Genomic DNA, 22,213 nt, shown 5'->3' on the forward strand with positions numbered 1-22,213 from the left:
GTGGAGCGGAACGAAGGCCTATGAAGCTGTGGGGCGGTCAGCTTCAGATCATGTAAGGTGCCCCTTACCTCTCTCTCTCCCCCGCCCCCCATCTCCACCCAGGTTGGGAGGTAAAGCTCTGAAGATAAACTTTCGAACTCTGGGGCTGCCCTGACCAGGGACAGAGACTTTTGGGTCATTGGACTTTTGGGACTTTGGGTGATTTGGGGTTGCTGGACTCAAGAACCAAAGGGAAAGGACACGCCCCAATTTGCTTGGGGTGGGTTTTTGCTCATGGGTTGTATTATGAATCCTGTTGGTGGTGTTTCCCCAGCATAATGCCACATTGTTTCTCTCTGTTATTAAAAGGCTTTTTGCTACACTCAGACTATGTGCTTGTGAGAGGGGAAGTATTGCTTCTTGGAGGCGCCCAGTGGGGGTGGTATATATTTGTCCCAGGTCACTGGGTGGGGGCTCGAGCTGGTTTGCATTGTGTTATTGGAATGGATCCCCTAGATATTGAACCCGGCCCTTGTTGCTGCCAACTCTGACGGGCAGAAGGGTTACATATGCTACAACAGTAATACCAGTAATGTTTGGGTTTCAATATATGAACCAAAGTAATGCTGCTAAAGCTTTATTTAAACATGCTGTTGGTCAAAATCTACCCTTAACTTACAACCTGTTCAATCCTACTGAATTCCACAGGGCACAATCTGACCCATGAAAGTCAATCATTTTTTAATGCTATGTATCTTAGGGTTTTCTATAGTATCTATTCACCACAGTATCTAATGCTGCCTAGAGGAATGTTCTGAACAGCTGAGTAGTTAAAATCTGCTCAATTGTTGCCATTCAAGAGACAACTAACAATTGCAAGCTATATAGTTTAACTTGAAATAAATAAAAACAAAATAACCAAGCAAGACAAATATTTTTCTTACCATAAAGTTTATTACAAATACAGCTGGTCAAATTACTCATTGTGAATAGTATGCTTTGTGAATATAGCTTATTTTTTCTTTTTTTGTGAACCATTTTTTTTTAAACTTTAAGGGACCAGATCCTTAACTGAAGTTACACTGATCAGCATCAGCTGAGAAACCAGCCTTAACAAATTAAGGAGTACAGCTGGAGTAATAAGAGTTGACTGTAAACAAATAAAATGAATTTGTTACTATATTGGAAGGATAAAGAATATTCTCTCTTTATCCTTGGATTAAATAGGGAAAAAAATCACAAAAATAAAAAAAAAGGGTATCATTTCTCTTTAACTTGGTTTAAACAAGTTTCTTAGACATATTATGATTAGTTATGGACAAACTTGAGCAGTCTGGATACTTCAGGCTTTTCTGAACTATCCATGCCTCTTAACACTGTAAATCATGAATTTCCACAACCCAGAAATGGATAAAAGAAAGCCAAATTGTGTGTGTGTGTGAGGGGGGGGGGTGGGCAGGAAACAAAATTCACTGAAGACTTTCAAACTTTTTTAACCCTGGTTGGTTATTTATTTTAAAGAGAATTGTCTATCAATTGGATTACTTCCAGGAAAGTCTTAAAATACAGTGAAATCCTGGCACCACTGAAGGCAACGGTAAAACTCCCTTTGACTTCAGTGGCCCTAGGTTCTCTCATAACATTTGAAATAATTCAAAATAATAAATCAGATAAAAAGTGAACTAATTAAAATTTCAAACAGTATACGGAACCCATGAGAAGTATGTGAAATAATCAATGCAAATGATCTGCTCTCTTGAGTACCTTCTTCTAAGTCAAAGGTTCTCAAACTTCATTGCACCACGACCCCCTTCTGACAACAAAAATTACTACAGGACCCCAGGATGGGGGAACGAATCCTGAGCCCGCCCAAGCTCTGCTGCCCCGACTGGAGGGGCCAAAGCTAAAGCCCAAGGGCCACAGCCCCAGGCGGGGGGGTCTGTAACCCGAGCCCCGCCACCCAGGGCTGAAGCCCTCAAGCTTTGGCATTGGCCCCAGGCGGCGGGGCTTGGGCTTCGGCCCCGGGTACCAACAAGTCTAACACCAGCCCTCGCGACCCCATTATAATGGGGTCACCCACTTTGGGATCCTGACCCACAGTTTGAGAACTGCTGTCCTAAAGGCTGTTCATTGACAGATATTTCCGCTGTCACACCGCTATCCCTGATGATCTGTTATTTTTCTTTTGTTCTTGAAATAATCTCAGGTCTGATCCTATGAATGCTTACTAGTTATCATTTTGCTTTCCTACCGTTAGTATTAATGGGACTATTTGTGGTATAAAGCTCTACATAAATGGGTATTAATGTGTTTGCAGGATAGGGTCCGGTGATTTCAAACTTGAGACTACGGTTGAGACTCCTACTGAACGTAATGTAGCTAATCCTTCTGGATGCCTTTGAAAACATAAACCTTGCCTTTTTTGTCTGCTTTGGAAGCACCACATACACCCATACCACTATATTCACACACAACTGCAGTTGTTGCCAACCCTTGTGATTTGCCCCGAGAGTTTTGTGATAGATGGTGTGTTTTACAAAGCTTCAGCTCCTGGGAGGCATGTGACTCTCACCATTTAAAAAAAAAAAAAAAGTTACTTTCTAGCCCTGGCCCACATTGCTGCAGAGAAAAGCTTAGAAGTATGACTCTGCTGCACCCTAAAAGTTCAGAAACCAGCAGGCAAATATGAGAGATGACAAATGTATTTCTTTCTTTTTTTCTTTCAAGATCATGTGATGTTAAGCCATATCACATGATTTTCAGAGGCCTGACTCATTATTTTTGAGCTCGTGGGATTGGCAGTACCATAACTATTGTAATTTATTACCATTTTATAGGCCATATGAGGGATTTGCTCCACTGAAGTAGAGGGAATTACTCAAGATTTACTTTGGCAAAATTGGAATCAGAATCTGGCCCTTTGGTCTGATTTTTGTGTTCATACAGTTGCCACCGAGAGAGACACTTGTGTGAAGACACAGTGTACAGTGAATTAGATATACTGCAATCCACGAAGAGGAAGAACTTCAAGAACTCTTTGGCTTAGAGCCTACTACTTCGAAGATTTTCAATTTCTTGAGGCAATTATATATACCTCCAGCTCAGGGACTTTCATCCCTGAGCCATTTTGCCCAAACCCATTTCTATCAGTTGGCAGAGAGCATATGAAGTTGTAGCCTGAGATTAAATATTCCAATTTACATTTAAAGGAGAAATTGCAACTGACTAAAGTGTCTGTGGTCGTTCCCATCGGAGGAAACACACATGGTTCTTAATCATATAAAAGCAGATCTATCTAAATGCAACATCTGTACTTTGGAGCCCCGATCCACAATAATATTCGCTGGATGAAAAACAGCATATTTTTAGATTTTTAATATTCAAAAACAAGCTACAAAGAAATTTCTTAAAGTGCCGTGTAGTATTTTAAGAGTTAAAACTACCGAAATGAAAGCACACTGCCTGAGGCCAAGTTTTCCTATAGCCTATATACTTCATTGCATTTTCATCTCCTGTGTCCTGAAAGCTGTTATTGTGAAGTGTGCTGCTACATGCCTACTGCTGTTCCAGAAAGCTTTCTACTCAGCTCTGAGCTTGCTTTTCAAGGCTTTAAAACCCTGCTGCATGGGGGGAAAAAGGCAGCAGTCACGTGGGAGATGTTTTTGTCATCGTATGCGCCACCTACTTCAAACACACACAGTTTTAAACACTGCACTATCTAAATAATGCACTTAAACCCTTCCCCCTCCCCGAAGCAGACAGATTAATTTCTTTCTCCCATACATTGGTAGCTCTTATTTGTAACAACAAATACTTTGCACTTATATAGTGTGATTCCTATGAGGATCTGAAAATAGTTACTAACATCTGTGAAATAAGTCTCAAACTCAACATGAAGTAAGTAAATCTACTGATTTTATAGATGGGTATATTATGCCACATAGAGGAAGAAGAACTTGCCCAAGTGAATAGCAGAGCCAGGACAGAACCCAGAAGTCTTAGTTTCCTTGTTCTGGCCATTAAACTGCATTGTTCTTAAAAATAACAAAGGCTATATCAGTGTGTCATATTTTGCATTTTTAAACTAAAAGCTTTCAAAGGCAGAATATTAACTTTCCAGGGAAATACAGATACACACACACACACAAATAGATACTGCTGAATAAATTACATATAAGGGCCAATTTGCAAGAAGAACATTAATGTATTTTTAATGGCTGAGCTAAGGATAAGTCTGTATACAGTATTTTAATTCTAGTACATTAGCATTGCATTTATACATTAGCAGCTAATGTGATAATGTCAAACTCTCCAGTGGTTGTGGAATCATAATAAGGTTGTATTAGCATTAAAGACAAATGATTTAACCCCCTGAAACTACTCAGAGAATTTTTACGCTGTCCCATTTTTTGCATGCAAGATCAAAGCTGCAATAGGAAACCAACCAACAGATATGAAAAAAAAAATCTTGTTGGTAACGTACAGAGTCAGTCTTAAAAGCAAAAACCTGTCTTCTCCCCCCCCCTTTTTTTTCAAATTAAATTTTTCCATGCTCCCCAACCTATAAATGTCAGATTTTTATGGAATGCAATAAATAACTTAATAATTGTAGCCAAAGTAAAATAAATCAATACCTCTGAAGATAACCAGCCTCTTAAGCAGAAATGTTATATTTTGATTGCTGAAAAACCACAACTAATGGTCTGACAATCAGCATCATTATATTAGGCCTGTGCAATTCAAAGGCAATTTCTAGTCATTCAGAAATAGTATTTCAAGGCGTTCAGTCTCAAATGCAGGCATTGTGTATACCCACTAAAGGTGAAGCTTTCTCTTTGGATTAACACTTATTCCAATGAAATATTTCCCACAAGACCACACCTAGGGTTTCCTTTATAAGGGCTCCATGGTAACTAGATTGTTTATCATGCTATTTAACTTGTTTTCCTCTCTCTAGATTAACACATAGTGAAATGAACATTTCCTGCAGGTAATTACCTGGCTGCATTTCAAGGCAGTCATAAAAATTACAGTTCCCTTTGGCAAGAGATTATGCTTGGGGGTAACATAATAAGGTGGTAGATTTGGGATTCACTTCACTCCAATTACGAATGCAATTTGGAGCTCTCTGGAATTGACTTTCTTCTGACCAACATTCTTATCTTGATTTTACTAGCACATTTTCATTTGACCCACATAGTTTGTACTCTGGTGGGCCACAGTGTTCTGGTCTAGATCCTACATTCTTCAGTAGTTACATGCTGCCTTATGGATTGATTTTATTTTTTCAGCACTGTTGCTTGTATTTTCACTGCTATGCAGATGATACCATGGTTTGCTTGGCTCGGCTGCTTCCTAATCACCACAGTACAGATTCAGTTGTGGCTGATTGCCTCTGAAGACATTCAGTTGCAAAGGTCATGTAATTTCATTAAATTATATCCTAGTTAAAAAGGCAGAAGTTTTTATCTTTTGAAGGGGGAGCTTTGCCAGTGAAAATTCTGATTTTTTTCTTCTGCCTCTTATATTTTGTCTTTCACACAGATCTCATAGATCTTCTCATTCTTGGGCCTGCTTCACCTCTGTATTATACTAGTATTACTCTGGTGTGACTTCATTGCGTTTAGATTGTAAGCTCCTTGGGGCATGGGCTGTCTCTTGCAATTGCACCTAGGGCAATGTGGCCCTGATCTTATGGAGGCATTTTAAGTGGAACTGTAATACAAACAACAACAATTTCACTGACAACTGGAGTAACACAATAGTGAATCAGGCTCCTTGTGTTTTTCATCTTCACTTACCTACCTTCGCCTGATCACGTCCTCTGCCTAGACCACATTGAACAACTGTATTTAACTTCTTGTAATGCTCTCCCCAACTCTCTTCACTGCTTGATCTGTTTTAAATCTTTAAGAGACATAATTTTTTATTAGCCTTTACTTAAATTTCAGTTTAGTAGTCTTCACCTTTCCCCTCTTCATACCTTTATAAAATTCCTTAACTTTAGGTCAGTGCTTGTAGCTTATTAACATTTTCTGATATTCACCCATTTGACTTCTCACATTTAGAAAGGTTTCAGAGTAGCAGCCGTGTTAGTCTGTATTCGCAAAAAGAAAAGGAGGACTTGTGGCACCTTAGAGACTAACCAATTTATTAGAGCATAAGCTTTCGTGAGCTACAGCTCACTTCAGTGAGCTGTAGCTCACGAAAGCTTATGCTCTAATAAATTGGTTAGTCTCTAAGGTGCCACAAGTCCTCCTTTTCTTTTCACATTTAGAAACACTCCATTTTACTTTTTATCAGGTCAGATTTTTTTAAAGTGCTGGATGGGCCTCAGAAAGCTCACAGGTTTGGTTCAGATAAACACACAGATGTTTCGATGCTTGTTTGAACCTCTTGGGTAAGTAAATACGGGCCAGAGATTGGAAGATTTTCAAAGCTTTCTTACTTTTGGTCAGGTCCAAAACACTAAGATACTAATTTCTCTCCTGTGTGTTGGACCCATGTCCTTCAGGATTGATAAAGGCCAGCAATAAGACAGTGGAAATTGTCAGTGTCTCTATGTCTGAGGGAAACGTGCAAGCATCTAATCAAGAGGTCAACACTTGATGTTGATTGGTAGCTTCACGGTGTCACATGACTATAAACTATGCTATCCCAGTCAGCCACTGCCCAGATTGAGTAACCTTGAGTAACCCTACTTTTTTTTTTTACTCAACTATGGGGGGGTGGGAGGGTGGGAGAGAGAGGAGGAGAGGATAGTATGAGGGCAGGAAGGGTTGTTAATTAATTATTAATAATAATACCAACCCATGATACAACGCTAAGTTTAACTCTTGTCTGTGAAGTGCTTTCTAATCTTCACAACAGTCCTGGGAGGTAGGTAATTGTAAGTATTATCTCTTCTTTACAGGTGGGGAGACTGAGATAGGGCAATTAAGACTTTCCCAAGGCTTCAAAGCAAATCTGAAACAAAACTAAGATTAGAACTCAGGAATGCCTGACTTCCAGTGAGGTTCTTGAGGTCCTTAGCCAATATAACCGTTCTAGGAGTTATAGGATAGGCTGAAGTGATTCACTGTAAAGATGGCTCTGTTTCAAAAGCCAAAAGGCACTTCCAGGATTTATGACAGGTCTTCCCCCTGTGTTTGCTTCTGATATAAAAATAAATTCCACCATTAAATATCTTATGCACAGGTGGTGCGGGGAAGCATTCAATAAGACATCGCAACAAAAAACTAAACAGATCAGAGTGGGAAGTTAATTACCCAAAGAAATGTCCTACAAATATATTCCCCTCCTCCATGTTCATAAGGAGTGAGATGTTACAAATAGAAGTAAAGATTTTTGGCAAAGAGTAAAATCAATACATACATGCATAATTCAAACCAAATTAATAAGCATTAGCAGTCAAACTATAACAGAACTTATTTGAGTAAAACAAAACAAATAACCCAACAACCTCGAAACAATATCTGCTTGGAAATCCCCAAAGACAAACCAGCACATAAGACAATAAAATACTACTACCATTTGAAAAAAAAAATGACAGCTACCTGTCACATTCACACAGTGGAGGAACAGCAGACTTTATTTTGGGACTATATTTAAACAGTCTAAATTGGGATACCACTTGTTCATTATAGTTTCCAATTGTACTGTCGGCTACTGCCATGTTACCAACACATGATTTAATCATGAGTTTCATGATTTTGGGTGTATTTCTTAAAAGCTCCAGCTGCTAGAATCAATAGATTGCAAGATAATCTCAGCATTGTTTTTTTTTTTTTTTTTGAAGTAAGATTTAACACTCATGATGGCAGAGAAAAGTTTGAAAACATGAAGCACTGAAGTCACAGAACCCGGAAGGCAAAGAAGGAGAACTTAAAAACAATCTTCTGGGGTTTAAACCAATTTAATGATTTTTTTGTGTGGCCTGACTCATAACTGTTAAACTCTGAAGGCTGGCAATACATTCCAGTCTTGTAACTTTTTCTCTTTTACTGTGTAAGACTATGAGTGCTTTGCATGGAATGAATTCAAGTGTATTTGCTTGCTCTTTGCAATCTTCACCTCATACTGAAATCAGTGCAAAGACTCCTTATTGACCTCAGTGGGAGCTGGATGAGGCTCTGTGTCTTGCACAAGGGAAGGGGAGGTGGTTAGGTCCTTCCCAGTCTCTTGCTCCTTTCCACTCTAGTGATTGCTTTACATGAAGGTATGCGCTTGAGGCTAGCTTCACAAGGGAAAGGGCTAGAAACTTACTTGTTTTTCCCCTAGAGAAAGCTGAGGGTCCAGCTCAACAGACATTTTTTACTTTAAATCTCTAAAGACAGAGCACGTTGCACAGCTGTACAATTTCTGCAGCATAACCTGGAGATTGTAAAATACGACCAGTTGAGTCATAATGGGCAGTACTAGAGTCATTTAGCAGAACCATGTGCAGAAAAGGCACCTAGGTCAGGAAGTACTGAGTATCTGACTAATGCTGAAAGAAAGGGAGATAACTAAGACTTCAGGGAAGGAATCACAAAAACAGTTGTCTGCGGGGAGGAAACCAGGAAATTACAGACCCGTTTGTCTTAATTTTAGTGTTAAGGAAAATCCTAGATGCTCCAATTAAGTCAGCCAATTACCCTACTTGCGTGCTTAAAGTGACACATATGCTGAAGATATTTAGTGATGCGGGGCCAGAGGCCAGCATGTTCTTAACTCAGATTAGCAAACTTGGGGTAAAATAGCAATGAACTTGGCTTTCAACTCACATTAGACCAGCTCAAATTCAATCCCAGGCTCCCCTAATAGACTCAAGCTGCTAACCTGAGTTGCTGTGTCTTCACTGCTATTTTAATCTGAGTTTGCTAACCCAAGTTAAGAACATACTTCGCCCCCCCGCACCCCCCCGTGAAGACACACCTTTAAGGTAAGTCTACATTGCAGCAGGAGAAATAATTTCCAGCTCCGGTAGAGGCACAGGCACCAGCTTTGTTCAAGCGAGTGTACTAAAAATAGCAGTGTCTGAAACCCTAAGTACTTGGGCGGTTGGCCTATCTCGCTGGCCACACAGCTGCAGCTACCCTGCTATTTTGACTACCATCGGCATGTCTACCCGAGCTGGATGTTGTACCTCCAGCTCCAGTGTAGACGTAGGCTTAGTACGAAGATGATCTAGCACTTCCAGAGAAACGAGCACTCATAGTAACTATGTGACTGCTTCACAAAAAGTAAAAAAAAAAAAAAATCACGTTGAACACATCTGGTGGAATTGTTTGTGAGAACACAGAAAGCAGACAAGCAAAATAAGCGAAACAATCTATTTGGATTTCCAAAAAGGCAATTAAACATAGTTCTGCACAGTACCCTGATACTTCAGATAAGGGCTGAGAGGGGGGAAAACGTCCAGAGGAAAGCACTAAAGATTATCACAAGGCTAAAAAGTTAGCTCATGTGGAAAACTGGGACTGATCTCACTGCAGAAGAGACAGTTTAGAGGGGAAATTGTGAAAAGCTTCAAGGTGCTCAAGGGGATAGTGAAGGCTGACACAGACCAACTCTTAGAACAAGTGAGAAATTCATGGATTCGTGAACCCAATCAGAAAACAGTAGGTGGTATGGGAATGCAAGAGAAACTTTTTCTACGCAATGATGAACTTACCAAATGTCAGACCAAGGACAGCCAAAGAACGTTTAACTCTGCTTAAGAAGGGGCTTGAGATGAAAAACTGCTGATTATCTGACTGGTCCATAGAGTTGATTGAAGTCTCTTGGATTTCTAAGCTCTCTCTAATTATGCTCCTCTAGTAAGGCATCAGTTCCCACTTAAGGTTTTAAAAGTTGTATCCCTTTGTAAATATGAAATCTGAAAAAAAGTCTTTGATGTGGCTTTTTAAGATGGTATTTAATTTTTTTAAGCTCCCTTGAATGATTTTGTGAAGGGCACAGATGTTAATGCATTTTCCATTGCATGATAATGGTGGTTCATCAGAACACATGACAAATTAGTCTCATCACAATGATCAATGGTAGTAACAGCAAAAGAGCCACAAAAATTCTTCTCTGGAGAAAAAATATCAAACCAAACCAACCAAAAACCCAACACAACCTAAATTGATTGAAATCCTGTTAGAAATGAATGAATTAGTAATAATTCTTATTCCTAGCTCAGGGTCTTTAAAAGCAAAGCTTGTGTGGAGAGCACTCGTGTGTACAGAAGCTTCCAGTTTTCAGCTGAAGATATTTGAGGTAGAATACGAAAGGGGGGAGAGGGAGAGGAAAAATATATTAACTTCTACTCTTCTGAAGCAGTACTCTCAGCTGCCTGTGCTGTCTACCATGAGCCTGCAGGTGAAATGGATAACAGTGTTGCCAACTGTCCCTTCTTTTTTTCACAAATCTTACAATATTTGGTGTTTTTCTTAGAGCCCCAGCTCCTGGACTGAAGCAATTATATGAGAATCTCAGTTTTCATTTTAAAAATAAGTGTGTAGACCTCATAGAGAAGGTTGGAAACATGATCTTAATGCATCCTAAAGGCTCAGAAATCAGAAGCCAAATATAAAAATAATACATTTTGTGTTCTTTGTATCTCATGACTTTTGAGACCTGACAAGATTTTTGAAGGCTCGAGCTGCCATTACTGCTAATAGTGCCTGATTACTCGTGGTAAAAATTAAATCAGACTACATTCAAACACTGAAAACATTGAGAAATTGTTGAGTTTTTGAATTTTCAAAAACTGGCCCAATTCCATAAAAGCTATTACCAGCATGTGTGTGTGTGTGTACACAAAATGAGAATTTTTGAGTGATAATGGGTTCATATTTATTCAAAACGTCTTTTTAAAGCATAAAATATCCATTTGAAAAATTTAATTCAGACCAAAAAGGGGGGCAGGGGGAAGACTTCCTGTGAAAAGATCTGAAATTATTGATTTTCAAGGTTTTGATGCAAAAGTAACCATTGGGCAGATGTTCTGGAAAAAGTGAGTTTTCTGGGCCACAAAAACAATAAAAATTGTACTGAAAAACATTCTTGTCACTTGCACAGAGCGCTGCTGATTGCTCTTTCTGTCTGAGCTGCACAAACAGCATAGAAACCGCAAGCAAGCTGTTGTAAAGACTCAGGCTGCATTGTACTCAGCTTCCACTCTGCTAATGGTACTTCCTGTATAAAGGTCAGAACTCTGCAGGCCGAGTGCAGGAGCCCAACTTAACATCATTCATCAATGTAATGCAAACCCTCTTTTCTTGACTGAAAATGCTGGCAGTTATTCCTTCACGCACCTATCCTATGCCTCTGAAACTAGGATCTCCTCTTCTCTGGTTATTTTGTTTCTTGGTATGTATAGCAGTAACAATTTCCTGTGCTGCAGACAACTGGATCAATTATTATATAAAACACCCACCCAGAGGGAGCTAGAATCATTAGAGGGCAACGCTGTCCCACCTTCTCCTTACACCTCTCTCACTCCCACCCATTACATTACCGCATTGCCAACTTTTGCAGAGATAAGGTTGAAAATGTGAAGCAAGTGTAACCTAAAGGGTCAGAAATGAGAAAGGAAATAAAAAGAACCCAACTATTATTTTGTTTAAAAATAGTTTCATGATTTTTAACCCAATTTCATGATTTTTGAATGCTTGGAATAGGCCATCCTGACTGTAGAGTAAAGGGGTATGGATAAAGATCTGGGTGAGGATTTGCCTTAAAAGCTTTGGACTTATTTCTTTGGGGTAGGTACTCTGGCCTTAATTGAAAACACTTTAATGTGACCTGATTTTCAGAGAGAGGGGGCACAGCGTTTTCTCAAAACCAGGACCTTTCAAAAGAATGTCATAAAAAAAAATACAGACACCCTGAATCATTAGTCACTTTGAAGAATTTAGACCTTATGTCTGTCTATAAACACACTGCTTGTGCTGTATGAATAATAAATAGTGTGATAAAACTGGACTAGGTCACTATCAGGATGAGGCTTTAAGAGGATTACTTGTTCTGTAAGTGGTCTTGAGGCTTCAGCAGAACTAGCTGATCTACAATGAAAAGACAGTACTTAGAATCATAGAATATCAGGGTTGGAAGAGACCTCAGGAGGTCATCTAGTCCAACCCCCTGCTCAAAGCAGGACCAATCCTCAACTAAATCATCCCAACTAGGGCTTTGTCAAGCCTGACCTTAAAAACCACAAAGGAAGGAGATTCCACCACCTCCCTAGGTAACCCATTCCAGTGCTTCACCACCCTCCTAGTGAAGAAGTTTTTCCTGATATCCAACCTAAACTTCCCCCACTGCAACTTGAGACCATTACTCCTTGTTCTGTCATCTTACTATCCTATAGGCACGTTTGCTGCATCACTGTAGTGAACTGCGGTTATGTTCTTCACTGTTAACGAAGTTTTGACGGGAGGCCTTTCTACTGCCTAACATCAGCGCTGGCTCAGAACCTCAAAGGTATGTAGATGCCTAACTGCCACTGATTTCAGGATCTGGACCTCTTTCTCTCATTTGTATTGTTAGCAGCAGCAAATTTTAAAATGTAGGTATTCTAGCGCAGTCTGATGGTTTTATACATTAAAGCTAATACCATGGTGTGACAGGGTGGAGTAGGCCCAGAGGTCTCCTTCTGGAGGCCTCAGGGTCCTGCCACACCTTGTCCCAGGAAGGAGCAGAAGAGAAGTCCTCCAAGGGCCTAGAGTGGTTGTGGGGAAGCAGGCAATGAGAGATGCTGCAGGGAGCAGCCAATCAGGGCTCAGCAGGGCCATAAAAAGGAGCTGTAGAACAGAGCAGCAGTCAGTCACTGCCTGGAGATGGAGAAGAGAGGACTGTGTTCCTGGCTGGCTGAAAAAACAGGAGGACCACAGACAGCTCAATGCTGGCAGGGACTGGGATAGTGAGAGAGCTGCTGGCTGGCTGGCTGATGGGACTGAGGCCGGGGAGGGCTGCAAGAAGGTAGAATCTCCAGGAAGGAAGCCCTGAGAGTATGGCCCCATACCAGGGCTGGGACTACTTAAAGACTGAGCCCAGGGAGAGCTAGAGAGACACTAACTAAGGGTTACTACTGAGATAGACCCCTGGTGGACTGTATACACCAGAAGGGGTTTGTTCTGTTTCACATACATACATACAGTGCTTGTGACTCGGTCGGGTCACCTGAGAAACCACTGACAGGTCACCATAAACTAAAGAGCACAGACACGCCCAACTTGAAAGGAGCGCTCGCAAGAGGTGAGTGCCGCCCCATCATCCATGGGTTTCAGGAAATGCCAGATTCAAACACCGTACTTACCCTGGAGGTAGGGGGAAGTTTGACCCAAGCAATATATGAAATACATTACATCATTCAGTTGAACTGAATAGACGGGAGCAAAAATGTAATGGGAGAAAACAAACACACACACATATATGAAGCATTTCTTTGCTAACGAACACAAAACTGTAGCCAGCCACCTAAAGCCAGTCATTTCCACGCTCATCTCACTGTACAAAAGAATCACACAATTTGCCTTCTCTAAGAGCCACAATGTCATTGAGCCCATCCCTATGCCTGGAACAGTGTGATAGTTGAGTAACTCAGCATACATCTATTTAGGAGTTGTACTGAGTACAAGTTAAGTTTAGATGCCTACTCCCCAGGACACTAGAAAGATGACACAATCCCTGAAATTTATAATTCTGTCAAATAACAAAATCTCATGCTTTTAAAAAGAGACCATCTGTACAGTGTTTCTTAAGAAAATGCAAGGAAACTAACAAGTAGTATTTCCTCCCTGCCAACAATAATGGTAATAGGTTACACCCAGAATCCTACTGAACAGTTTACATAATTCACAGCTTCTCTGGTTACATATTTTTGTAAAATACCACAGCCAGCTGGGATAGTTACCTCACTTCATTGTCCTATTGCTACCGCTCAGTCTGAAACGTCCTGCCATTAGTTTAAAATCTAGAGTGCACTTACTCCAATACAGTCATTTAACATTTACATCACACACAGGTGCACACAAAATGTTTCCTATCACTGAATGAGAAAAAACCCACCCAAACTACGGACTGATGTGTAAACAGACGCTGCTCTCCGTTAGGTATTAAGTTTTATTTTTAGAGACCCTTGGAGGTGAAACCAGTATGGGTAGGTATTCTTAAATTCTACCTCAGATGTTTTAATAGTGCAGTTTTACAGCCGAGGGGATCTTAACAATCACAATGTGCTGTCAAATAAGAGACCTAATTAGTTCCAGAAGTTAATATTGCCACATTGTAAAATAAAATATATGGAACTGGAGATTTGTCTGGTAGGCATATATATTGCAAACATGAGAATCAAGCAGACTCAAAATGCAAAGCTATCCAAAATAACTAGATGCGCTGTGTTCTTTATTTCTGATCCTAAATGCCATCACCATTTATTTTGACACCAGTCCACCACTGAGACAATTAGGGCTAAAGACAATAAAAAAATTTTCAGAAGAGTATTGACTTTAATAGATCTATTTGCAATAAAATGAATTTTAATCTACTGTTCTGCTACGGGTCCATAATACAAAATACAGACAAATCAATTGCTCATTGACAAAAAATTGCAAACGTTCAAATGCCAGCCATGAGGATAATCTGCATCTATACACCTCCACCCTTGTCATTTGACATTCACAGAGGAATTCATTCAGACTCTGAGTAATACACAAATGTTTTGCAAAGCTCTGAGCACTCTTGTGATGCTTGGTAAATAATAATGCGCCCTATATAGGTTATAGGGAGAAGCAACAATCATAAATAATAATGCTTTACATTTATTACTTCTATCACACCGAAGAGGTTTTAGTTGCTTTACCTGACTATAGTAACATGCATCCTGAAATCTGAGGAGTTTACAAATTAAATAGGCACTGCAGAATCAAAGCAATAGGAGGAAAAGATGCACAACACAAGATGTAGTTAGCTCTTATATAGGACTTTTCATCTAGCATTCTCAAAGCACAATGCAAATATAAGTAGAATAGTCTCCATTTTACAGATAGAGAAAATGAGGTCAACTAAGGTAACAGAGAAAGTCAATGGCATATCCACTGGAAAAAGCAGCCTCCCACATGCAACACAGAGTATTATTAAAGGGAGAATAACTTTTCTAGACAGCATGGAGACAAACATTTATAGTCTACACAAAAAATTATAATATATTTAAATGTATTTAATTATGGGAGCAGGCTGCCAAAAATAGCATGCAGGTAATACAATGGGAGTTTATTACCCTTCACCCTTCATCCTTTGAGTATAAATCCCTAACAAGGAAGTTACACAAATACACGAAAGGAATAACAGAAGTTATCTCCGAAGAGGTCAGTTAAAAAGGGGATCAAAATGGAAACAAAAAAAGGAGAGGTACTCTGCTCAAGCTCTGTCCCTGATTGAATGCTGCTTCTAAATCCAATCAGCAGAGCAAAGTTAATTTTGACACTTAAATAGTTATCATCAGCCTTCAAAGTATGCCCTTCTCAGATCTAACCTTTCAGTCTGGCCATCTGCAGAGCCAGTAAAGCAGCACATCTGTTTACATTCAGAAACTTCTTCACAACCGTAAGAGCTAGAAAATAAAACTTAAAATTCTAGAGAAATTGATAGAGCGACCAAAAACTGCTGGGACGGTGGTCTGCTATTTCCTGGCTCAAACTTACTCCACTATTCTTTTTCAAAAGAACTTTGCAAATTTTTATCGTGCCACGGTTAGCATGTGGATGCTTCGAGATTTAGGCTACGTGTATACAGCTTTTAGCGACAGGTGTGCAGTGTTGCCGCGGTTTGTCGGCAAGAGAGCTCTCCCGCCGACAAAAAACTTCCACCCCCGAACAAGCGGCATTAGCTTTGTCGGCAGGAGAGCACTCCTGACGACAAAGCGCTGTCACACTGGTGCTTGTCGTTGGCAAAACTTGTGTCTTTCGGGGGGGTGTGTGTGTTTTGTGTTGTTTTTTTTAACACCTCTGAACGACAAAAGTTTTGTGTCTTTCACTGCCAGCGTACACAAAGCCTTAGAAAGAGAGGGGATGCTAAGCAGCTACTGTAACAGGATATATGTGGCTTTTGGACATCAGTTATTTATCTATGAAGCCGTCTACCAATTTTCATTTACTGTATTCTTTGTATGTTACTGAGAAGAGTACAACTGTTGTAAACACTTACATTGTCTTATATTATTGTGTATATTACGAGTTTGACACATTTCCTCTGAGGAGGAGAAACACTGCCTATATGCTCTCTAGTGGACAAACAGGATTTTTACAAGGTTCCTCTTCTCCCCTCCTTTTTAAATTTGATCAAATATGATCTGAAAGGCTTTTATTCTGCCAGAATCCCAGTCCAAGGTTCTGTGTTTCTCTGGCAACAATGACATTGCTAACTGAAGCAGGGCAGGGAGCAGTTCACACTGCTTATGCAGTTTTAGGTGTTAGCCATGTCAGTGCTACAAAAACATAAACAAAAGCTCTGGAGTGGACCTTGGCAGGAGATAAAGGAAAAAAAAGACTTCTCAATATTTTGATTTAAACTAATTTATTTGCAATTTTTAGGTGTACACGTGCCATTAAATTCTGTTATTAGTTTGAAAAGGAGTACTTGTGGCACCTTAGAGTGCCACAAGTACTCCTTTTCTTTTTACAGATACAGACTAACATGGCTGCTACTCTGAAACCTGTTATTAGTTTGGTAACCATTATTTGTTTAAAGGAATACCACCCAGTTTAGTGGCCATATTTGTAGGTCCCTCTGCAGAATTTCTCCCTAAGTGTTTGCAAGCCTGTTCAAATAGGAATTTTCTAACAAAAACAGCTTTTGAAGCTTCAGAAATTGGCCATCTCGTAGGACTTCTCATGACATACAAATGTTAAGTTCGTGAAGGTGCTTAGATACTAGAGCTGTTCAGGAATTTTCCAACAAAACGTTTTGCCTCAGAAAATACCAATTTGTGGAAACAAACTGTTTGCAGGAAAGGATTGGTTTTGACAAATCTCACGATTGGAAAAAAATGAAAAGTGCAGAACTATGAAAATATCCCATTTTTACATTTTTCAAAATGAAAAAAGGTTTCATTTTTCCGTTCAAAATTATGTTTGTTTCAAAATTTGGTTTAACAGATTCTAAAAAAAAGTAACAAATAAAAAAGGGCAAAATAGAAACTACACATTTCAAAATTATCAAAACAATTTGTTTTCTCTTTTGGACAATCAGTTGACAACATTTTTTGAGATTTCCACTTTTCATCCCTGTGATGAATCGGGGATATATCTGTACAACTTCTGAATTCTGATTGATATTGTGAGGTTTTATTATGAAAAATTGCTGTGTTATGAATGCCTATATGTATGTAGATGCACCAGTGCTGACAGGTCCTCTAGTTACAGATGTACACGAGATAGGGATTATGGAAAATACTTAAGGTTAATGACTTTCCTTAGACCTCACAAAGGTTATGCTAAAAAGTAGCTGCATCCCTAGAAAACCTGGTTTAGATGATTCCTCTGAAGGGAGGGGACAAGATAGGAGCAGTGGAAATTTAGCAAGAACAGAATAAAAAGAGACCAGGTGACTAGCAGCTGTTTAAACAATGAGCCAACCAGGAGGAGAGCAAAACAGAAGACACGGGGCAGCAGACAGCAAGATTACAAAAACTGGGTTAAAAGAAAAGGAGGACTTGTGGCAAATTTGTTAGTCTCTAAGGTGCCACAAGTCCTCCTTTTCTTTTTGTGGATAGAGACTAACACGGCTGCTACTCTAAAAACTGGGTTATGAGCATTTTTCTCTAGTCTATGAGGGATAGACTACTCACCACAAACACCATGCCTACCTGCCTGCCTTTGTGGACATGGATGGTGAGGAAACTCAGACAGGGACACGTGTTTAGTATTTATTGTTTTATATGATCTGTACTCTCCTGTGCTTTACATGATTAAGAATAAAAGAGCATAAATGTGTTTGACTCTGAGCAAAGCATTTCTCTGTATTTTAACTGCTTCACAACTTCTGCATGTCCTGGAGAGAGTTAATCTATGAATCAGAAGCATCACACTTTTGGGATGGAGCTCTGGGAGAGGGGTGCATTTAAGTAACTGGGATATTTTGGTAATTAGCACTGGTCTGGGGCCGAGGGCAGCTGGGTTGAGGAACCCCATTTCCAAGAAGGGGTAACAGACAGAGTCAGTGCCCAGGAAATCTGCCATAGAGGCCACAGGAGGAACTAGTGCTGCAGCCTTCAGAGGCTCCAGAAGCTTAACACACCCCAGGGGTTCCAGAGCACAAAGGTTTGGATTCCCCTTAAAGGAGTGGATGCTCACTAGGGTCTGTGCAGTCGCGACTGGAGATGGGAAATAAATTTGAAATCTTAAACTCTTGCAGCAGAAGAACCCAGCTCTATTAGATCTGACAGAGATAGGCACACTATAAATGACTGGATGGATAACCTTTATTTTTACCTTTAGAAAATCTTTGGTAAGGGACAAATAAACTATTTTAAAAGGCATATTGCTGAGGCAGAGTGGGAATTCTAGCTCTGCCATTATCCATGCTGTACCTTTTTGTGGATAAACTGAGACTTTCAGTCTCAAGGGTTGTCACCTTTCGCCAGCATTAAATTAACTCTTAAAAAAAAAAAAAAGACAGACAAGAAGAAAGAATTTAGTTCTCTGTTCCTTTTTCATACAGGAATCACACAATCAAGTTGTGACACATTACCCTCTCAGCTGCAAGTGCAGAGACTGAAGGAGCCCATTCTCCTTTAAATTATGTGCATGCATCACCTTTATCTCTGTCTTAGGTATTTACCCTAGGCTCTTAGCACCTGGGTTGGTAGTATATTCTCAAGCGCCACATTCCCGAGAGTAACAGGAGTTACATGTCTGCTTGCAATGCGGGTTTTCTTAGAATTGGTATTATATAGGTCAATCATACTGTGGTTATGTGTACACAGCAGCAGGGATGTGTAATTCCCAGCTAAGGTAGGCATAGATGCACTATGTCTGCTTGAACTAGCATGCTAAATCTAAAGAGCAGAGTGGCCGCAGTGATGCCCTGGGATGTCTGAGCAAGATCCTAGGTACATACTCAGGAAGCTGCCGTGGCCATATTGTTATTTTCAGCACGCTCGTTTGATAAGAGCTAGTGCCTATACATCTACCCAAGCTGTGAATTATACCTCCCAGCTGCAGTGTAGATATACCCTGTAAATTACTTTACGGTAAGGCTACTAATGCCCTCTTTGTGTAAGCTTATTGGATAGAACTTTCTCTTTAACCTACTACTTTTAGGAAATCAACCAAGTTTGATCGCTTGAGAACAGGGCTCTGTTCATCTGTAAGCATTCCCCCCGCCCCGCACTATAGAGCACATAATTAATTGTCAATCATGTCAACCTACTGTAGTTTTAAATGATTTATTTTTATTGGGCACTGATGGTCTCCCTCAGCAGAGGAAGAGAGATGCTTTTCAAACCTGCCTATTGTAAGAAATTTGCATTCACACATACAATACATGGCAAACCTTGAAAAAATCTCAGTCCATTTGGGACAGTTTTCTAGAACCGGTCAACTGAAGATGCCTGCGTGAGGCCCAGATGAGAGGCAGGAGACAGATCGACACACTCCCTCACCAACACCTCTTCTCTTTGTCTCTTCTTTCCTTCTGCCTGTTTCCCTCTTGACTTTGATAACCTTAATTTTTTTTTCTAAGTGCCATAAGAATCCATACTGTGATTAATACATAGGAATCCAAGCTCTGTATAAATATCTTGGCCTTTTCTCATGTATAATATGTTTGTACTTGTGCTATATGTTGGCACCTAAAATTTGTTTGGTTTATTATAAGAAAAAAAAAGAGTGAAGGAATTTAATATATGCAAACTCTGCTTACTGGGAGTGGTGCTTTGTCCCCCTCTAGTGGTGGTGAGGCCAGCTAGAGATTGATGAGCCTACTACAGCCTTGTCTAAAGAGAGATATGCCTTTTAGCTCATGCAGTAGCATCTCATGCATTTAGCTACAGAGATCTCAGGTTTGATCCCCACTGCCAACAGCCCTGTGTGGGTTGGTGTTGCATATAAATTAAGTAAGTAAATTTGCACTCAACGAAAAGTGCTCTCAGGTCACCCTAAAATCTCTTCTTTTCTAATAATAAACAAACCCAATTCCCTTCATCTCTCCTCATGTAATTTAGAAGATTCTTGACATGTGGGAGAGCCTCTGCTGTACCCTCTCAGGCAATATCTTTGCCATGCTGTACAGAATGAGTCACAGTCCCCTCTCGGTTATATTGGCATAAGCCTCAAGTGACATCTTTGATGTCAACTGAATTGAAGGGAGAGTAGTTACTTCCGGTTTACACCAGTGTAACAGAGCTGAACGTGGCAGAGCATTGCTCAGTGTCTGTTAAGTGCTGGAATCACCTGCTTTGTATTCTGTGTTTTTACTAACACTGCCTATGATCTGTTTCTTCTCTTCCCATCCCTCCCAACTGCAGCTGTGAAGGAGTGCTAGAAACAAGGATCCTGCAATGAGGCCTTCCCCCCAAAACAAAGCTCAGGCTCCTTCCCCTTTACCTTTTATTACCTCTGTGTATTGGGATTCCACAGAACATTCTGTTCAGTGCCACCTGATCCGAGTGCAATAGGTAAGGCAGCAATGAAGCACCTGTGCACAGTATGAATCAGCATTTTCCTCCACAAAAACAGGGCATTCTGGGAGAGCTGGGGGCAGTTACATAAGGCTGCAGCAGCCTGAGAGGTTGGCGTCAGTGGAAAGCAGCGCAGAGAAAGCTTGTCATGCGGCATGGATGGTCCTGGGAGAGTACTCAGCAGGCAATCCTTCAGACTGAAACGCACGGGTTACTTTGAACCGTAACTCGGGTTTCTTATTTTTGTACCATAGAGGTCACATTATTGCTGGTCCTGCATGATGCACTAGAGATGTAGAGGACACACGAGATTCCTTTCCCCACCATAACGCACTGCACAAGAAGCAACCGTTACTGCTAGCAATGGGAGGTACACAGGGGGGTGAGGTCTAGTACTGACAACCCCGATGAGGTATGTCTGGGTTGATTGGGGTGGGTCATATTCTTGACTTCTGTGCACACTGGTAAACACTAGGGAAAAGCAGGCTACACCTTGCCTACAGGCGCCATATTACTACTTAATGCCTTCAATTTTATCCACAGTCATTATGACGAACTCCAAAAGGGGTGCAGAAAGTTCTGCTCCTTACTTAGTACTCTGAGCTATAATTTGACCCTCTAGGCACCTTTGTGTTTGACTGTATCTATATATATGGTTTAATTTAAAATATTATAGATATAAAGTATTTTAAATTAAACCAGAAAGCTATCCCAGACTGGGTGTTTGTGTTCCACTCTCATGCTACATGGTGACTTTCCCTTAATAACCCCGGAAGTAATCCTGAATCTGCCTGTTGTTGTTCTCCATCTTTGGTGCTTATTTTTCTGATTGTCTCTCAGACCTGTACTGGATTCAGAATTTACTAGCTAAATGTGTGGCCTGCACATTTGTACATTAATGGAAGTCTTTTTCAAGAAGGTATTACCTGGGATCAGCAATAAAAAAGAAAGAACAAATGAAACTTTAAGCAAATAGATTTCTATTTTTTCAAAGTGACCAGAAACTCTGAAAGGAGACTGCCATTTTCTCATCTACCATTATCTTCCCCCAAGTATCATGCCCTCCCTTGCTCCTCCCCACCCAACACTTAAAATCCCCTCACTGACTCATCATTGTCCTCTCTATCAAGTTCTTTGTCCTTACCTTCAGCCCCAGCTTATATAAGAATGGCCGTACTGGGTCAAACCAAAATCCATCTAGCCCGGTATCCTGTCTTCCTACAGTGGCCCAGAGGGAATGAACAGAACAGGTAATCATCAAGTGATCCATCCCCTGTCGCCCATTCCTAGCTTCTGGCAAACAGAGGCTAGGGACACCATCCCGGTCAATCCTGGCTAATAGCCATTGATGGACCTATCCTCCATGAACTTATCTTGTTCTCTTTTGAACCCTGTTATAGTCTTGGCCTTCACAACATCCTCCAGCAAGGAGTTCCACAGGTTGGGACTGTGCGTTGTGTGAAAAAAATACTTCCTTTTGTTTGTTTTAAACCTCCAGCCTTGTCTCTTCTGCTGTTCCCTCCCCTTCACATCCTTTTGTTTCAGACTTTCATTTATTAGACACAACAAATCCTGCCTCTTGGCAGG

The 22,213-nt window shown here is 40.4% G+C and overlaps 1 protein-coding gene across 18 annotated transcripts in view; it reads right to left on the reverse strand.

Annotated features, from left to right (window-relative positions):
• Positions 1-22,213, reverse strand: part of CELF2 (CUGBP Elav-like family member 2) — a 701,166-nt gene that overhangs the window by 246,188 nt on the left and 432,765 nt on the right. The window contains exon 1 of one of the 18 annotated variants that reach the window (XM_084628180.1): positions 5,785-5,804. The exons of the other annotated variants lie outside the window; for them this stretch is intronic. The gene's annotated coding sequence lies outside the window, so the exon portion shown is untranslated. Of the gene's footprint in view, positions 1-5,784; positions 5,805-22,213 lie in introns of those variants that run through there. 18 annotated transcript variants of the gene reach the window in all.

Source organism: Lepidochelys olivacea, assembly GCF_965140295.1.
Source record: "Lepidochelys olivacea isolate rLepOli2 genome assembly, chromosome: 1".
NCBI classification, from domain to species: Eukaryota; Metazoa; Chordata; order Testudines; family Cheloniidae; genus Lepidochelys; species Lepidochelys olivacea.